At 49.3% G+C, this 14,071-nt stretch overlaps 1 long non-coding RNA gene across 1 annotated transcript in view; it reads right to left on the bottom strand.

The window, feature by feature from the left end:
• Nucleotides 1-14,071, bottom strand: part of LOC138569475 (uncharacterized) — a 217,849-nt gene that overhangs the window by 632 nt on the left and 203,146 nt on the right. The gene's annotated exons all lie outside the window — the stretch shown is intronic.

The following is a 14,071-nucleotide window of genomic DNA, read 5'->3' as shown; positions in this document are numbered from 1 at the left end:
ATTTCCTGTGTACCCGAATAGAAGTTATAGGAAACGTACAGCGGTTTGAGAGCCGGAGCCAAAAAAGATGATTAGTATGCTGGGAAAGATGCCCATATTCCTCATGCGTGGTATTCCAATATTGTAAGTGTCCAATATTATGAAGAATCTGGTAGAGAAAAAAATGTAAAGGGGAGGGAAGGCTTATTATACCAGAGTCAAGGTAGTGCTCATGGTTTGCCCAATCCTGAACAGTGTCAGGTAGGTCATGCTTGTAATGCAACATAAAAGCAAGTTGGGGCAAGTTAAAAAAGTGAAGCTAAAAACGATAACGGAACTTACTTCATAACGGTCAAAGTGCTGCACTGCATGCCGCGATAGGTAATCCTGAATGGATGCCTGACGCCATTTGGAAAAGGCACCATTTATTTATACCAGGTAAGTACATCAACCAATGCCACACACATTAAATTTACCATTGAAATTGGCAAAGCTAAGGTCAACTTCCTAGATGTATGTGTAGAATGGAATAACACTGAACTTACTACATCCATCTTTAGAAAACCTACTGATGTGAATAGTTATATACATTTCAACAGCTTTCATCCAAGACATTTGAAAGATAACCTGCCGTTTAGCCAGATTCTACGTGTGAAACGCATCACCTGCAATGCAGAATATCTGCAAACAGAATTTGAGCCTGAGATCTAGATTCCTAGATAGAGGCTTCCCGGAAGAGGTCGTAACTAAAGCAATACATAGGACAGAGATCCACTCACGTGAAAATCTATTGACGAAGCAGACCACTCAGGAAAAATCTAACTTGATCTACACATTGAAATATTCAGGACAGAGCTTTCAGATCAAAAAAATTATCAACAAAAACTGGAACCTAATAAAATCCTACCCAAACCTGAATCGCCTATGTTCGTGACACTTTGATTAATGCTGAAAAACCGAAAAAATCAACCCAGAGGAATCTGACCAAACAAAAGCATGGGACATTTCCGTGTCTACATTGCCAGCACTGTTTGAACATTATAAAAGGAGACCATATCAGGCATCCTAACACTGGAAAAGAGATCTTGCTAAAGAGTTTTGCCACCTGCGAATCCAAGAACGTCATTTACACCATCAGATGCCCGTGTGGCAAGTACTATACGAGGAAGACCATTTCACAAGCAAAAGAACGGTGGATTGAACATAAGTCATTTTTCTTTTGTCTTCCTATTTTTACATCATTATTATGTTCAGGGGTATCCCCCCTTATGGTCATGACTTTCAATAATGCCAGATCTAAATGCATCAATGGGAATAACACTGGGTTGGTTTCTCTGAAGATTTGTTTGGTCTTGTTCAAGAGTTCCTTTCACTAGTCACTTGAGTTCTGGTTTGAATTTAAAACATATTCACCTGTTAACACAGTAGGTGCATTGTTTTGTGTGCTGCATTATAACTTCCCAATTTGTTTGGTCAGCAATCCCCCTCCCCCTGCTGGCTTTCCAACTTTTGCTATCCCTGATCGTCACTTTGTTCATATCTCTGAAATCTGGGTCTATACTAGGTGAAATTGCTATTTGGAACTCTATTATAATCTCCTCGATTCTGCTTGGGGAAATGTTGATAATTTACATTCTCCCCAAGATCTTGGTACCAATCTTGGTTCAAATTGATTCTGAGCAACTGCTCCAGCATATGTCTGTGGGCCTATATTGTGCTTGGCATTGCAATTTCTTGAATTTCTCCTCTTTGTGTGATATTTGTATCTGGCAACCTGTTTAGGTATCTCATGTCAGAGTAATTGAATCTTTCTGGAGACACTGGAAGTATCTCTAATCTGGGCCTTGAATTTAGATCTCTTGGTCATGAAATGAAGCCTTCCTTTGATATTTTCTTTTTTCAATGGGGCTATAACGAAACCCAAAGCCTTTAAATTGGGCACTGATATAATTAGGTTGTGTTGAATCAATGCTCTAAAATGTAGCCGTGGAAGACCAAATATTTCTTTTGATTTGACAATTCATTCTGTTGATCTCTCGGAGTATTGCTTTTGTTAGCTTCTAATGCTAGGTTTTTACTGGTTTTTACCTCTCGAACTTTGGTGCTGAGGCTAGATTTGTTATTTTTCTTTTCTTATATGTTATTAATATTGTTACTCGCAGTTTGAGGTTTTGCAATCACCTCCCATACTCAAGATGTTTGTTCGGCTATCCATTTTATTGGATGGTTATCATGGTAATCTCTAGCATGTTGTGCTAGGACTCTCGCTCGGAGTTAGTAGAAGAATGAATTACGGAAATATAACAATTCAATATCCAGGTTCGAATCTATGCATGAAAACGTGCGCCAGAGTCTGTATGAATTCACGAGGGGATTCATTTGTTTCACAAACCACAGAATAGGCAAAACGTTTTGCTTACTGAACCAAACAGTGTGGTTTGAAATGTCTGTGCAGTTCGTTTTTGTAAGCATACCGATTTCTGGTGTTTTCTTCTGAGAGACTAGCTAAGAATGCTGCTTGGTTCTCTGCAATAGTCCAACTGAAGAATTTGATGAAGGTATCATCTCCATGAATATATAGAGTTCTATATGCATGCTCTTCAATGCTTGCACCCATATCTGATTTTGAAAACATCTTTACCAGGCTTCTTAGAGATTTAATGATTTTTGCGGGATCTATGTTTTTTTTGATGATTTTTTATTTGTGCATTCTGCCCTACACCTCTCATCTTCTGCTGATTCTGTATAGCATGGGTCTAAATTTCTGATTTTATGTCTTTCAATTAATTCCTGGTCAGTATTGTTGTGTTTCTCATCATCATTGCTAGTCCTAATGTTGCTACCTCTATGGGGCTTTTGTATTTTTCTTCTAATGTAACATCAGGCCTATTGGCTTTGACATAGCCAGTACCATTTGCGAGATTCCTGCTGGTGGTTCTATAAGTATGACCATTATTTGGGCATAAATAATGAGTTCCCTTATTTTCACTTTGAAACCGGAGTCAATTATAGTTCCACTTCTGTCCACTAGTTAGCACTGTGTGTCTGAAAATGGGAGCTCTATCACACCGTCTTGTGCCTGGTGCTCAATCTGTGAAGTTTTCCCAGGTACGTAGAAAAAGAGGGGCACCTGGCTATTCCCTGATCTCTCCAGCTACTTCGAACTATATACAAACAATTGATCAGGGCGACCCTGGTTATACAACAGAACAGGCAAACAAGTTTATAACAAAAATCTCATATTGTGTATTAATACAAGAAAACGAATGAGTATTACATATGGGAAATCATAAGTAAATGAACCCCAACACATTCCCAACAGAAAAAAACATGTATAACAATGTGAGAAGCTTTTGGTACACTAAGACAACAACACCTATAAAGCTTGGCAGACTTACTGACCAATCAATCCGAAGGCTCCTTGATAGGGCGGTACGTCTGAGGCTACACATGTCGACTGGTCATACTTTGGAACATGCCCCTTCTTATTGAAGAGAGGTAGAACTATGACTTACTCACATGGTATGCCCATACTGGACTTTAAAGACATAGGCATTTTCAGAAATCTCTAGATTTTCCTTAAGGTCAGTCTGCAACCTCAAATAATGTATACTAGCTGGCCCTACAATCTCTGTGAAGGAGATAGGGATATCCACAAATTACCAAAGTCTCCATAAAATCAATGCCCTACCTGAGGGCTTTCTGTGTTTGGTGCTGTCCCATCCCCTAGAAACTTGGTTCTCAGCCATGCTGGGGTTTGACACCATCTAAAACTAAGACATTTCACCCACACATGTATCACCAGAGGTAAGACTATTCCAATAGCTGGGAGCAACCATCAGTTTATAGACACCAATTGAATCCAACCTAGAGTATTTGTCATCAACATTCAGAATATTGTCGGACATTTCATGCACCCTTTGCTGCAATGCAAGACTCTTTGTCTCAGCAAGCAGCCTCGGACAAATGTATGTATTTTGATCCCCATTGTCGTGTTTAAAGACAAACTAACTGAACTACCCATGTGCAGATTTTAGGCCATACCCAACATGGCACACTATGTATTGTCCTGCAGAGCAGTCACTGAATGCCAGCCACAAGATGGGGCAAAGTACCATATGGTGATGTACCGTGCTGTCCCTAAGCGTATCTCTATTTGAGCACTTCTCTTGGAGCACTTGACTTAAAGGGAGCAGCCGGAGAGCACAGTTGGAAACACTGCTCTAATGCTATTTTTAGTGCCCTAAACTGTCTGTCCTATAATGACCTACAGTTCAAACAAAATTATAATGATAAGTTGTACAACGTATAATTTTCCATCTTGAACAAAGGGACACACAACTAGGGACTGGACATATGTATCAAATTTCCCTCAACCGGTCCGCCATTTACTATCACACCTGAATGAAAGTGTGCCCATAGAATAGGATAATTACGCATAAGTATTGAGTGAGTGCTGTGGGATGGTATACAATGTACTGTAGAGGGGGTGGGTGCTTTACTGTACTGTGTACTCTACATACGTATGGGAAGTCTAATGTGGTTTTTGCTTGGATGTGAACAATACAATCACACATCTTTCCCTTGCTGCAGTAGTGTGTCCAGGGAGTGGCCTGGGGTGGCACATGCTACCCCTGAAACCTAATTGGCCACCCCAGGTGCCACCCCATCATCCTAAACTATGGTAATCAATCTTTAAACACAGGAATGTAAGACACTAATGTAAACAATTAACATAGATATGGGTAGTGGAGTGGATAGTGTGTGTGTTTGTTTGTTTGTTTGTTTGTTTGTTTTTGTTTTAAATATTCTTGTGGGGACTTGATTTCACTGTGTGGGGGACCTAAACCCAAGTCCCCACATGGTAATGCCTTCCAAATGACTTAAAACAACTTAAAAGTCATCTGTGCCAATCTTTATACCTTTTGAGAAAATTGCCTTGTGGGGGCCTGTGTTTATTTCGGTGTGTTGATTTTTTTTTTTCTCAGGTCTGCCCCCGTAGGTTTGATGTGGTATTGCAGTCATCAACACGTGCAGGAATTTAAACACACTTCATAAATTGGATGCCCTAAATGCTTAGACAGCAGACAGCAGATTCATGGGAGCCATGTATACACAAATTCAATTGCATTTTGTGTGTATATAGATTTGTATATAATCAAAACTCAACGTAAGTCTTCCCTCACTGCACAACACAATTCCAGATTCAGTTTAAGCATTGATCACTTTTGTAACAAACCAATCAAAATGTGACTTATTTGTTTTTCTGTGATTTTGTTGTTGAAGTCCCCACAGGGGTGGTGTGTGATTATATTGAATTCCACACTGTGAACAACATATTGTGTGCACTGATGCCGTCTTGTCTATAGTCTGATATGTTAATTAAGGAACAAGTTACTTACCTGTAACTGTTGTTCTCCAGCATGGGTCTGGCATGGATTCACATGCTCATGAATATTCCCCGTCGTCAGGCTGGGAATCCTCGGTAAAGAAAAAAACAGTTTGTTTCGTTTCTGAACTGTCTTTCTCCTAATAACCAAAAACTGGCCTCTGGGTCATACTGCCCTCTACCTAAGCCCCTCCTCTGGCAGCCATCCTCAGATTTGGTAGCATGCAAAGTGGCAGTAGGGCCAAGTGAAGAGCCGCAGAGGGGTTGTAGGGAGGGTTTGCATGTGAATCCATGCCAGACCCATGCTGGAGAACAACAGTTATAGGTAAGTAACGTGTTCCTTCTCCAGCATGGGGTCTGGCATGGATTCACATGCTCATGAATACAAGAATACATAGCAGTACACACATGCACAACCACGGGAGGTGGCAAGGCTCAACATTAAGTATTTCCTCAACTCAACATTAAGCATCTCTTACCTCCTCACCAGGCCCACCTTCAGGCGAACAGGTTGCACAGCACTGCCTGGCCAACTCTGGACTTCTCCCTGGAATCCCGGTTGACACAGTAGAATTTCGTGGAGGTGTGCGTTGACCTCCACATAGCAGCCCTGCAGATGTCCAGCAGGGGCACACCAGACAGGAACGCTGTGGTAGCAGCGATCGCTCTGGTCGAATGGGCTCTCGGACGGCCGGGCAACGGTCGGTTTGCCAACCGGTGACAGTGCATGATGCAGCCGGAGAGCCATCTGGAAATGGAACCCTTCGAGAGGGCCTTCCCTTGGTTCACAGGTCCAAAGTTCACAAACAGCTGTGAAGTCTTCCGAAAACTCTTCATGCGGTCCACGTAGAACTTCAGTGCTCTAGCTACATCCAGCGAGTGCAAAGTCCTCTCGGCCGGCGACAAAGGCGATGGGAAGAAAACAGGTAACACCAAGGGCTCGTTGAGATGGAAGTCCGACGGAACCTTGGGCATGAAGGAGGGGCTTGGATCTCTCCCACTAGTCGTGCGCAGGTGATGGCCACAAGAAACGCTGTTTTCCACGACAGAAACTTCAACGGTGCCGAATGCAGAGGCTCGAATGGCGGCCCCATGAGCCTGGTCAGCAGCACGTTGAGCTCCCACGCCGGGGCCGGAGCCTTCACCGGCGGGAACGATCGGAACAGTCCCTTCATGAATTCCTTCACCAGGTGATGGGACCACAGGGATGAGCGCCCTGGAGTTCTGGTGTAGCATGAGATAGCAGCCAGATGGATCTTGATGGAGGCATGGTCCAGCCCCACCTTGACCAGCGATAGCAAGTACGGCAGCACTTGAGGGGCCGTAATCCGCAGAGGGTTAATCTTCTGTGCGTGGCACCAGACAGAAAACCTCTTCCATTTGTGTCCATTGCACTTGAGAGTTGAGGACGCCCTGGCCTTTGCAAGCACCTCCTTGCAGTCCGCCGGGATATCGTACCCTCCAAACTCTAGTGCTCCAGGAGCCAGGCCTGCAAGTCAGCGACCCCGGGTCGTGGTGGAGGATGGCACCTCCTTCTCTGGAGAGGAGATCCGCGTCCGTCAGCAGTTTGACTGGGGGGGGAAGCTGAGATGTCCAGAAGGTCCGGGAACCAGATCTCTCTCGGCCACGCTGGTGCGACGAGGATCATCCTGCACCGGGACCGTCTGAGTTGGGTGATGAGTCGCAGCAGCAACGGCAACGGCGGGAACGCATACAGGAACAGGCCATCCCAGGGGAATGAGAAGGCATCGCCCATGCTCCCTGGCTGGGGAAACCTGCTGGCGAACCTCCGGCACTTGGTGTTGGTCGCCGTCGCGAATAGGTCGATCTGGGGATTGCCCCATCGTTGGAATAGCAGATCCACTTGATCCTGCTGCAGTTCCCACTCGTGGCACGAGCGCAGCTCCCTGCTGAGTGAGTCGGCAATGGTGTTCTTTATTCCTGCCAGATGGAAGGGTACCAGAAACATCCCCTGGGCGACGGCCCAGTGCCACAGATCCTGGGCCTCCTTGGAATAGGGCTGGGGATCTGGTGCCTCCCTGCTTCCGGATGTAGAACATCGTGGTGGTGTTGTCAGTGAAGATCCTCACCATCTTGCCCTTGAGGGACGGGAGGAACGACCTGAGGGCCCAGAACACGGCTCAGAGCTCCAGGAAGTTGATGTGTAGTGACCTCTCCTCCGGGAGCCAAAATCCTCTTGCGTGGAGATCTCCGGTGTGCGCTCCCCATCCCTCCAGGGAGGCGTCCATCGTCACGGTCTCCTGATGTACCGGGGTCTGGAAGTCCGTACCCGCCGCCAGATGCGCGCGAGTGCCCCACCACCGGATCGCTTGGCGGAAGATCTCGTTGAGCGAGATCCTGTCTTCGAAGCTGCCGGTCGCTTGCATCCAACAGGCGTCAAGGAACTCTTGCAGTGGACGCATCTGCAGCCTGCACAGGCGCAATCGGTAGATGCATGAGGACATCATGCCAAGAAGGGACTTGATGGACCTCACCCTGGCCACGTCCATGGCCAACAGCCGCTGCACCTTGCCCAGGATGGCCTTCGTCCTTTCCTCCGACGGAGAGGCCAGTCACGCCACTGTGTCGAGCTTGGCTCCCAGAAACAGTGCGGCCTGTGACGGAACCAAGTGGGATTTTTAGAAGTTGATGGAAAATCCCAGATCCGTGAGCAGTTGGACGGTCTTTGCTGTGTGTCCGACGGCGAGTTCTCTTGTCCTTGCTCGGATGAGCCAATCGTCCCGGTCGGGGTCGTGGATCACGTGCAGGCGCAGCCGCACCGCCACTGGTGCTTGGTAAATACCCCGGGCGCCGACTTCAATCCAAAGGAAGGGCCTTGAACTGGTAGTGCCGCCCTTGGACTATGAATCTGAGAAACTTTTGATGTCCTTTTAGAATGGGGATGTGAAAGTAGGCATCCTCCAAGTCCAGCGACGATAGGAAGTCGCCTTCCTCCAGCTGCCCCAGCACGTGCTGGAGGGTGACCATTGGGAATTTCTGGGCCTTAATGTACTTGTTTAAATGATGAAGGTCCAGGATGGGTCGCAAACCGCCGGTCTTCTTTCTTACGAGGAAGTATCGTGAGTACACTCTGGAGCCCCGGAGCCTCTTTGGGACGAGCTCGATGGCTCCTTTCTTTAGCATCGCCCTTACTTCCAGCAGCAGTTGAGGGACGTAGTTTTCCTTCCTGGCCACGGGAGGAATGCAGAGGCACTTTTTTTTTTAGAAACTCGAGAGTGTGTTCGCGGACCAGGGCATTCAGCACCCAATGGTCGGTGGAGATGGACTCACACACGCTGATGAACTTCGCCAGCTGGCCTCCCACCAGGGTGCTCAGGTGGGGGCCCGACGCTACGGCCGGTTCAGTCCTGCTTGGCAGCGGCCTTGCCGCCTTGGCCTCCTTGGCGACGACGACAAGATCCTCTTGACTTGCCACTTCCTCTGTAGGCCTCCTGCTACGAGGAGCGGGCCGCCTGACGGTATGTTGAGGAGCCACCGCCAAATCCATTGGAGGCACCTTGCTTGCCTCCGGAGCTCCGAAAGGGCGGCCGTCGTTGCTGCAAAACTCCCAAGGCCCGAGCCGTCTCCGTGCCGGCCTTGATGTCCTGCAGTGACTCGTCCACTGTCTTGCCAAACAGGTTGTTCCCGTCGAAGGGCATGTCCAAAACTCTGGTTTGCACGTCCTGGCGGAAATCGGTTGCCTTGAGCTAACCGCGCCGTTGAAGGCAAATGCTGTTGCCCAACTGGCGGAAACCGGTGTCAGCAATGTCCGTGGCCACTGTTATGGCGTGGTCCGGCGCCACCTCGCCTTCCTGCAGTATCTCCAGGGCCTCAGCCCTCTTGTCATCCGGAAGGAAGTCCAGCAGAGGAGCAATCTTAAACCACAGGTCCCTGTCGTAGCGGGCCACAATCGCAAGGGCATTGGCCGTTTTAATCATCGTCGCAGCCGCCGATGAGATGACCCGTCATCCCATGGTGTCCAGTTTCTTCCCCTCGCCGTCTGGCGGGGAGGTTGAAGTTGAAGCCGTCGCCCCCACAGCTTTCTTCTTGGCCACCGCCGAGACGACTGAATCCGGGGTCGGCTGCGCCCTAAGGCACAAGGGGGCGGAATCCGGGACCCGGTACTTCTTCTCATAGCAATCTCTCTTGGCAGGGGTCGTGGACGGGTTCTTCATGAGCGACAGTCCCACATCCCAGATGTCATCAAGTAACGGGACCGTGAGGACCGTCTTCCTCTTGGCCTCACGGCGTTGATAGAGGAAGCCTTCCTTCTTCTGTTCTTCGGGGCAGAGCTGGAAGAGCTCGGATGCCCTGGGGAGGCCCGAGGAGGTGGTGATGGAAGGCCCATCCCGTCGTCACCACTGTCGTCATCCGTCCCCATCGTGGCAGTCTCTGTTCCCGTGTCCCCCCTAGGATCCGGGGAAGGAGATGAAGGCTGTGAGGGCCACGAAGGCTAGAAGGGCAGGGGGGGATGAACTCTCCTCTGCTTGCTTGGAGGGCTCCCCGAAGGGTCAGTCTCCGCTGGATCATCCGTTGGGGGTAAGGGCAACCTCGTCCTTATCTCCATACATAAGGCCTGGATCGCCATCAAGATCGCTCCCGAGTTGTCCTGTGGTCCAGGCACCGGCTGCGACGGTTGGGGAGTGGAATCCTCCGCCTCCACGGGGACCTCGTCGACACCACCGACGCTCTCTTCGTCCGCCTCGTCGGGATCCCTCCCGTGGGACCGGACCTCCTCGAACTTTTTGCTCAGGATCTTCACGACTCCAGCCAGCTCCTCTTCAGAGGCTGTGTCCGTGTCCGTAATGGCCACCGGCCCCCTCCCTCTTTTTCCGCCGGGGCTCTCATGGGGGTCTTATCGATGGGTTGAAAAGAGAATTCCCTCTGCAGTGTCAGGGAAACTCTGGGCCCCGAGTGTAAAGACTGGAGGGGGGTGTCTGTACCTCCGCTCTCTATATGGTAGAGGAGAGGCACAGAGGACCCCAGCCAAGATTCTCTATTATTGGTAACGTAGTCGAGCAATCAAGGCCTAGCTTTTCAGGAGGTGATGCAGGCTGGTTCTTAAGTACAGTGTAGTCCCCGAACCCCCACAAAGGAATGTCCACACACTGTATTACTGAAAACAGTCTTTTTATAATTAATATTCAAAGGTATGTACATTATCACAATAACACACTTTGTACTCGGAAGTCAACAATGATAAATATATACAATTCTAAAGTGGCACCACCAATGTTATCGAATCTCATTAAAGTGCATCAACTGTACGGTTAAAATGTCGCACAGATCAATAACGAGGAAACCAGCAATAGAGATGGGAAGGAACGTAAGATGGTTGAAACAATAGGCAGAATGCTGGCCTATACCGATAGACACAGTTCTGTGTGGAGATCCCCCCCCCACCTTGGCAACCTGTAAAATAAAGATATATATCACAAGGCCAGTACATATATTGTTCAATAGCCTTATTTCCTCCTATTAAGGTTTTACCCCCCCCCCAATGTACCTGATGGAGTAGAGTTCTTCGAAGAGGCGTCGAAGGATCCTTCTTGAGTGACTCCCTTTAAAGCGGGAGCCATGGATCGTCGAGAGGCGTCGAAGATGGTGAACTTGTTGTCGACGGCGGCAATGAGAAGTTTAAGGGTGCCGAGACCCCGATGTCGATCCAGGTGGTGCTCGTCAGCGACGTCCTGCGAGGATGAGGTGTGCGGGGCACCTCGGCCGGATTGTTCAGGACCGCAAAGAGTATCAGGAGAGCTGTGGCCCAACAAGGGCGTCGAGAAGTCGAAGTCTTTGTGGCCTTCAGGTGGCGGGAAACCCACCAGTGGATTCTCCTTGGCGCTTTGGTCGTCCTCGACTTTCTCCGGCGGGACAAAGCGGTCGACGTTGCGGACAAGGGAGTCCTTGGATTAAAAATGTTCTTAGGCAAAGGAGCGGGCGGCTCCGGTCGTCGGTGGCACGGTGTCAAGTGGTCCCCACGGCTGGGCAACACAACTTCGACGGGCCTCCAGCGGTTACACAAACCTGCGAACCCTGGTCGACGGCAATAGACTTCGACAGCGGCAAAGTCCGTGTGCTTTGCTTCGTTCTCCTTAGCAGTCCCGTCTCGGCAGCCTTTCAAGGGTCTGACCTCCAGGGAGCTTCAGCAAAGTTTACCGGTGCTCGATGGTCCCTCGGAGCACGGGAAGAGGGTGCCTTACCAGGTCCTCTCTCGGATCAGTTCTTGACGAGTTCGGCAGCTTTCAGATCAGGTCGAAGCAAATGCAACAGCAAGTCTTCGTCTTCCAGCTGGGCGTGGAGGATCAGGAGTTCCAGTTACTCTTAAAGTGTAGACACAGCTTCTGAACAATTTCCAGTGGTGAGAGGTCCCCAGATATACTATCTTGTCTCTCATCCACACTGCTGGGTCACTCTCAGGAGCCAATCATACAGAAGGGCATTCATGCAGTCAGTCAGCCAATCAGGCACACAGTGCATTCAGGCCATCCTCCTCCCTCTCAGACACTCACAACAAGGAATGTGGATTGGGACAAGTACCCAGCCATTCAACACTACGCACTGCATTCAGGCCAGTTTCAGGCAGGGCTGTCTCAGTCTTTGTCTCTCATACCAGAAACCAGACAGCCACAACAAGAAGTGCATATTGGTCACACACGCCATTCACCCAGGTCCCACCCACAGGGCGTACCCACAACATACAGTCACTGGGAAGGCTCCAGTCAGTCTGGACTGGACTTCGCAACAACACCATATATGGAACTTCCACCCAATAGCCAGTCAGGGGGAAGGGACAGAGTCGGGGCTTCCCAGGACTTTGGGAAAACAAGGTAATGGGTAATAGAAAGCAAGAGGCCACAGGGGCCATCTTGTTTTCCATCAGGAATCAACTGATTCCAATGGCAGGGCCTGGGTATCCCAAAATAGAGGATGCTCAGCGCACCTGTCAAATTCAGCATGGAGCTGCCACCAGCCCATACCCTGCTCTGCGGGCCACCCACAGGTGCCCAAAAACATACACTAGGGGCACAGGGTTGTACCCCCACCCAAGGGTGCCTTAAGGGTATCCCACGGGTCTGTTCACCAAACCAAAAGAGAGAGCGCTGCACTGCCAAGAGTCCCACATGAACTCCTGTGCGGAAAATATGACAGAACACACGATAAAAAGGCATTAAAGGACGAGGATACGGAGGCCCTGTCCCTCCGATGCATTTCCAGCATCTCAGTCGCCCCCCCCAGACTGAGGTGGAGGGTGCCTAATCTCCCACGGGATAGACACCCTCATCCAGACGGTCAACATACCTTCTGGAAAGGCCATCTGCATTATCGTGACTCTTCCCTGGTCTGTGCTCTATGGTGAAGTCTAGCCCTTGCAGGCTAATGGACCACCTGAGCAGTTTCGGATTTTCACCCTTCATCTGCATAAGCCACTTCAGGGGCTTATGATCTGTTTGGACCTTGAAGGTAGACCCCGTAAGGTAGGGCCTAAAACGCCCAAGGCTCCAAATTATACTGAAACACTCCTCAACAGTAGCCCACCAAAGTTTTCTACCCTTGAGTTGTCTACTGATGAAGATGATAGGATGTTCCCTCCCTTTGTCATCTAACTGGGACAAGACAGCTCCAATTCCGGTGTCGCAGGCATCCGTCTGGACGATAAAGGGTCGGCTGTAGTCAGGTGCACACAACACAGGTGCCCTACACAGACTTTCTTTCAAGCCATCAAAGGCCATCTGACAGTCTTCTGTCCAATTAACCTTCCTATGTTGTTTGGGGGAAGTCAGAGCTGTCAGTGGTGCAGCTATGGTTCCATAGTCAGCCATGAAATTGTGATAATACCCAGAGAGGCCCAAAAAGGCTCTCACCTGGGTTTGAGTAGTGGGAGTCTCCCAGTCCTGTACATCCTGTACCTTACTGGGGAGAGGTTGGATTTGACCCCCTCCTACCTCATGACCAAGATATGTGACTTTCCCCTGAGCTATCTGGCACTTGGTGGCCTTGATAGTGAGGTTAGCCCTTTTCAAGGCCTGCAACACCTTACCCAGATGTGTCAAATGCTCTTCCCAAGTGGAACTGTAGACGGCAATGTCGTCTAAATAAGCCACACAAAAGGCTTCCAGCCCACTGAGAGCATGATTGACCAATCTCTGGAAGGTGGCGGGGCATTCTTCAACCCAAAAGGCATGACCCTAAACTCGTAGAGTCCCTCTGGTGTTGAGAACGCCATCTTTTCCTTGGCATGGTCCGTCAGAGCTATTTGCCAATAGCCTGAGGTGAGGTCAAAGGTGCTCACAAATTTGGCAGCACCTATGGTGTCCACAAGCTCATCAGCCCGGGGCAATGGGTGCGCGTCAGTTTTGGTGACGGCATTGACTCCTCGGTAGTCCACACGGAACCTCCAATCCTTGGTACCTGCCTGGCAACTTGCCTTGGGGACAAGGCACGGGACTGGACCAGGGACTGGTTGAGGGTTCAATAACACCCAGATCCAACATCTTGGCGACCTCAGCCTGGATGTGGTTCTTAACAGTGTCTGACATACGGTAGCTCCTGCTTTTGACAGGCACGCTGTCACCAGTGTCAATCTCGTGCTTACACCAAGGTGTAAGGCCTGGCGTCAGCGACAACAGAGAGGCATACTGCTGGAGCAAAGTCCGGCAGGCCCTCTGCTGCTCTGTTGTCAAATCTGGAGAGAGATGCACTCCC

This window comes from Ambystoma mexicanum, chromosome 2q (assembly GCF_040938575.1).
Source record: "Ambystoma mexicanum isolate Mex_15411 chromosome 2q, UKY_AmexF1_1, whole genome shotgun sequence".
NCBI lineage: Eukaryota > Metazoa > Chordata > Amphibia > Caudata > Ambystomatidae > Ambystoma > Ambystoma mexicanum.
This window is presented reverse-complemented; position numbering and strand designations above follow the sequence as displayed.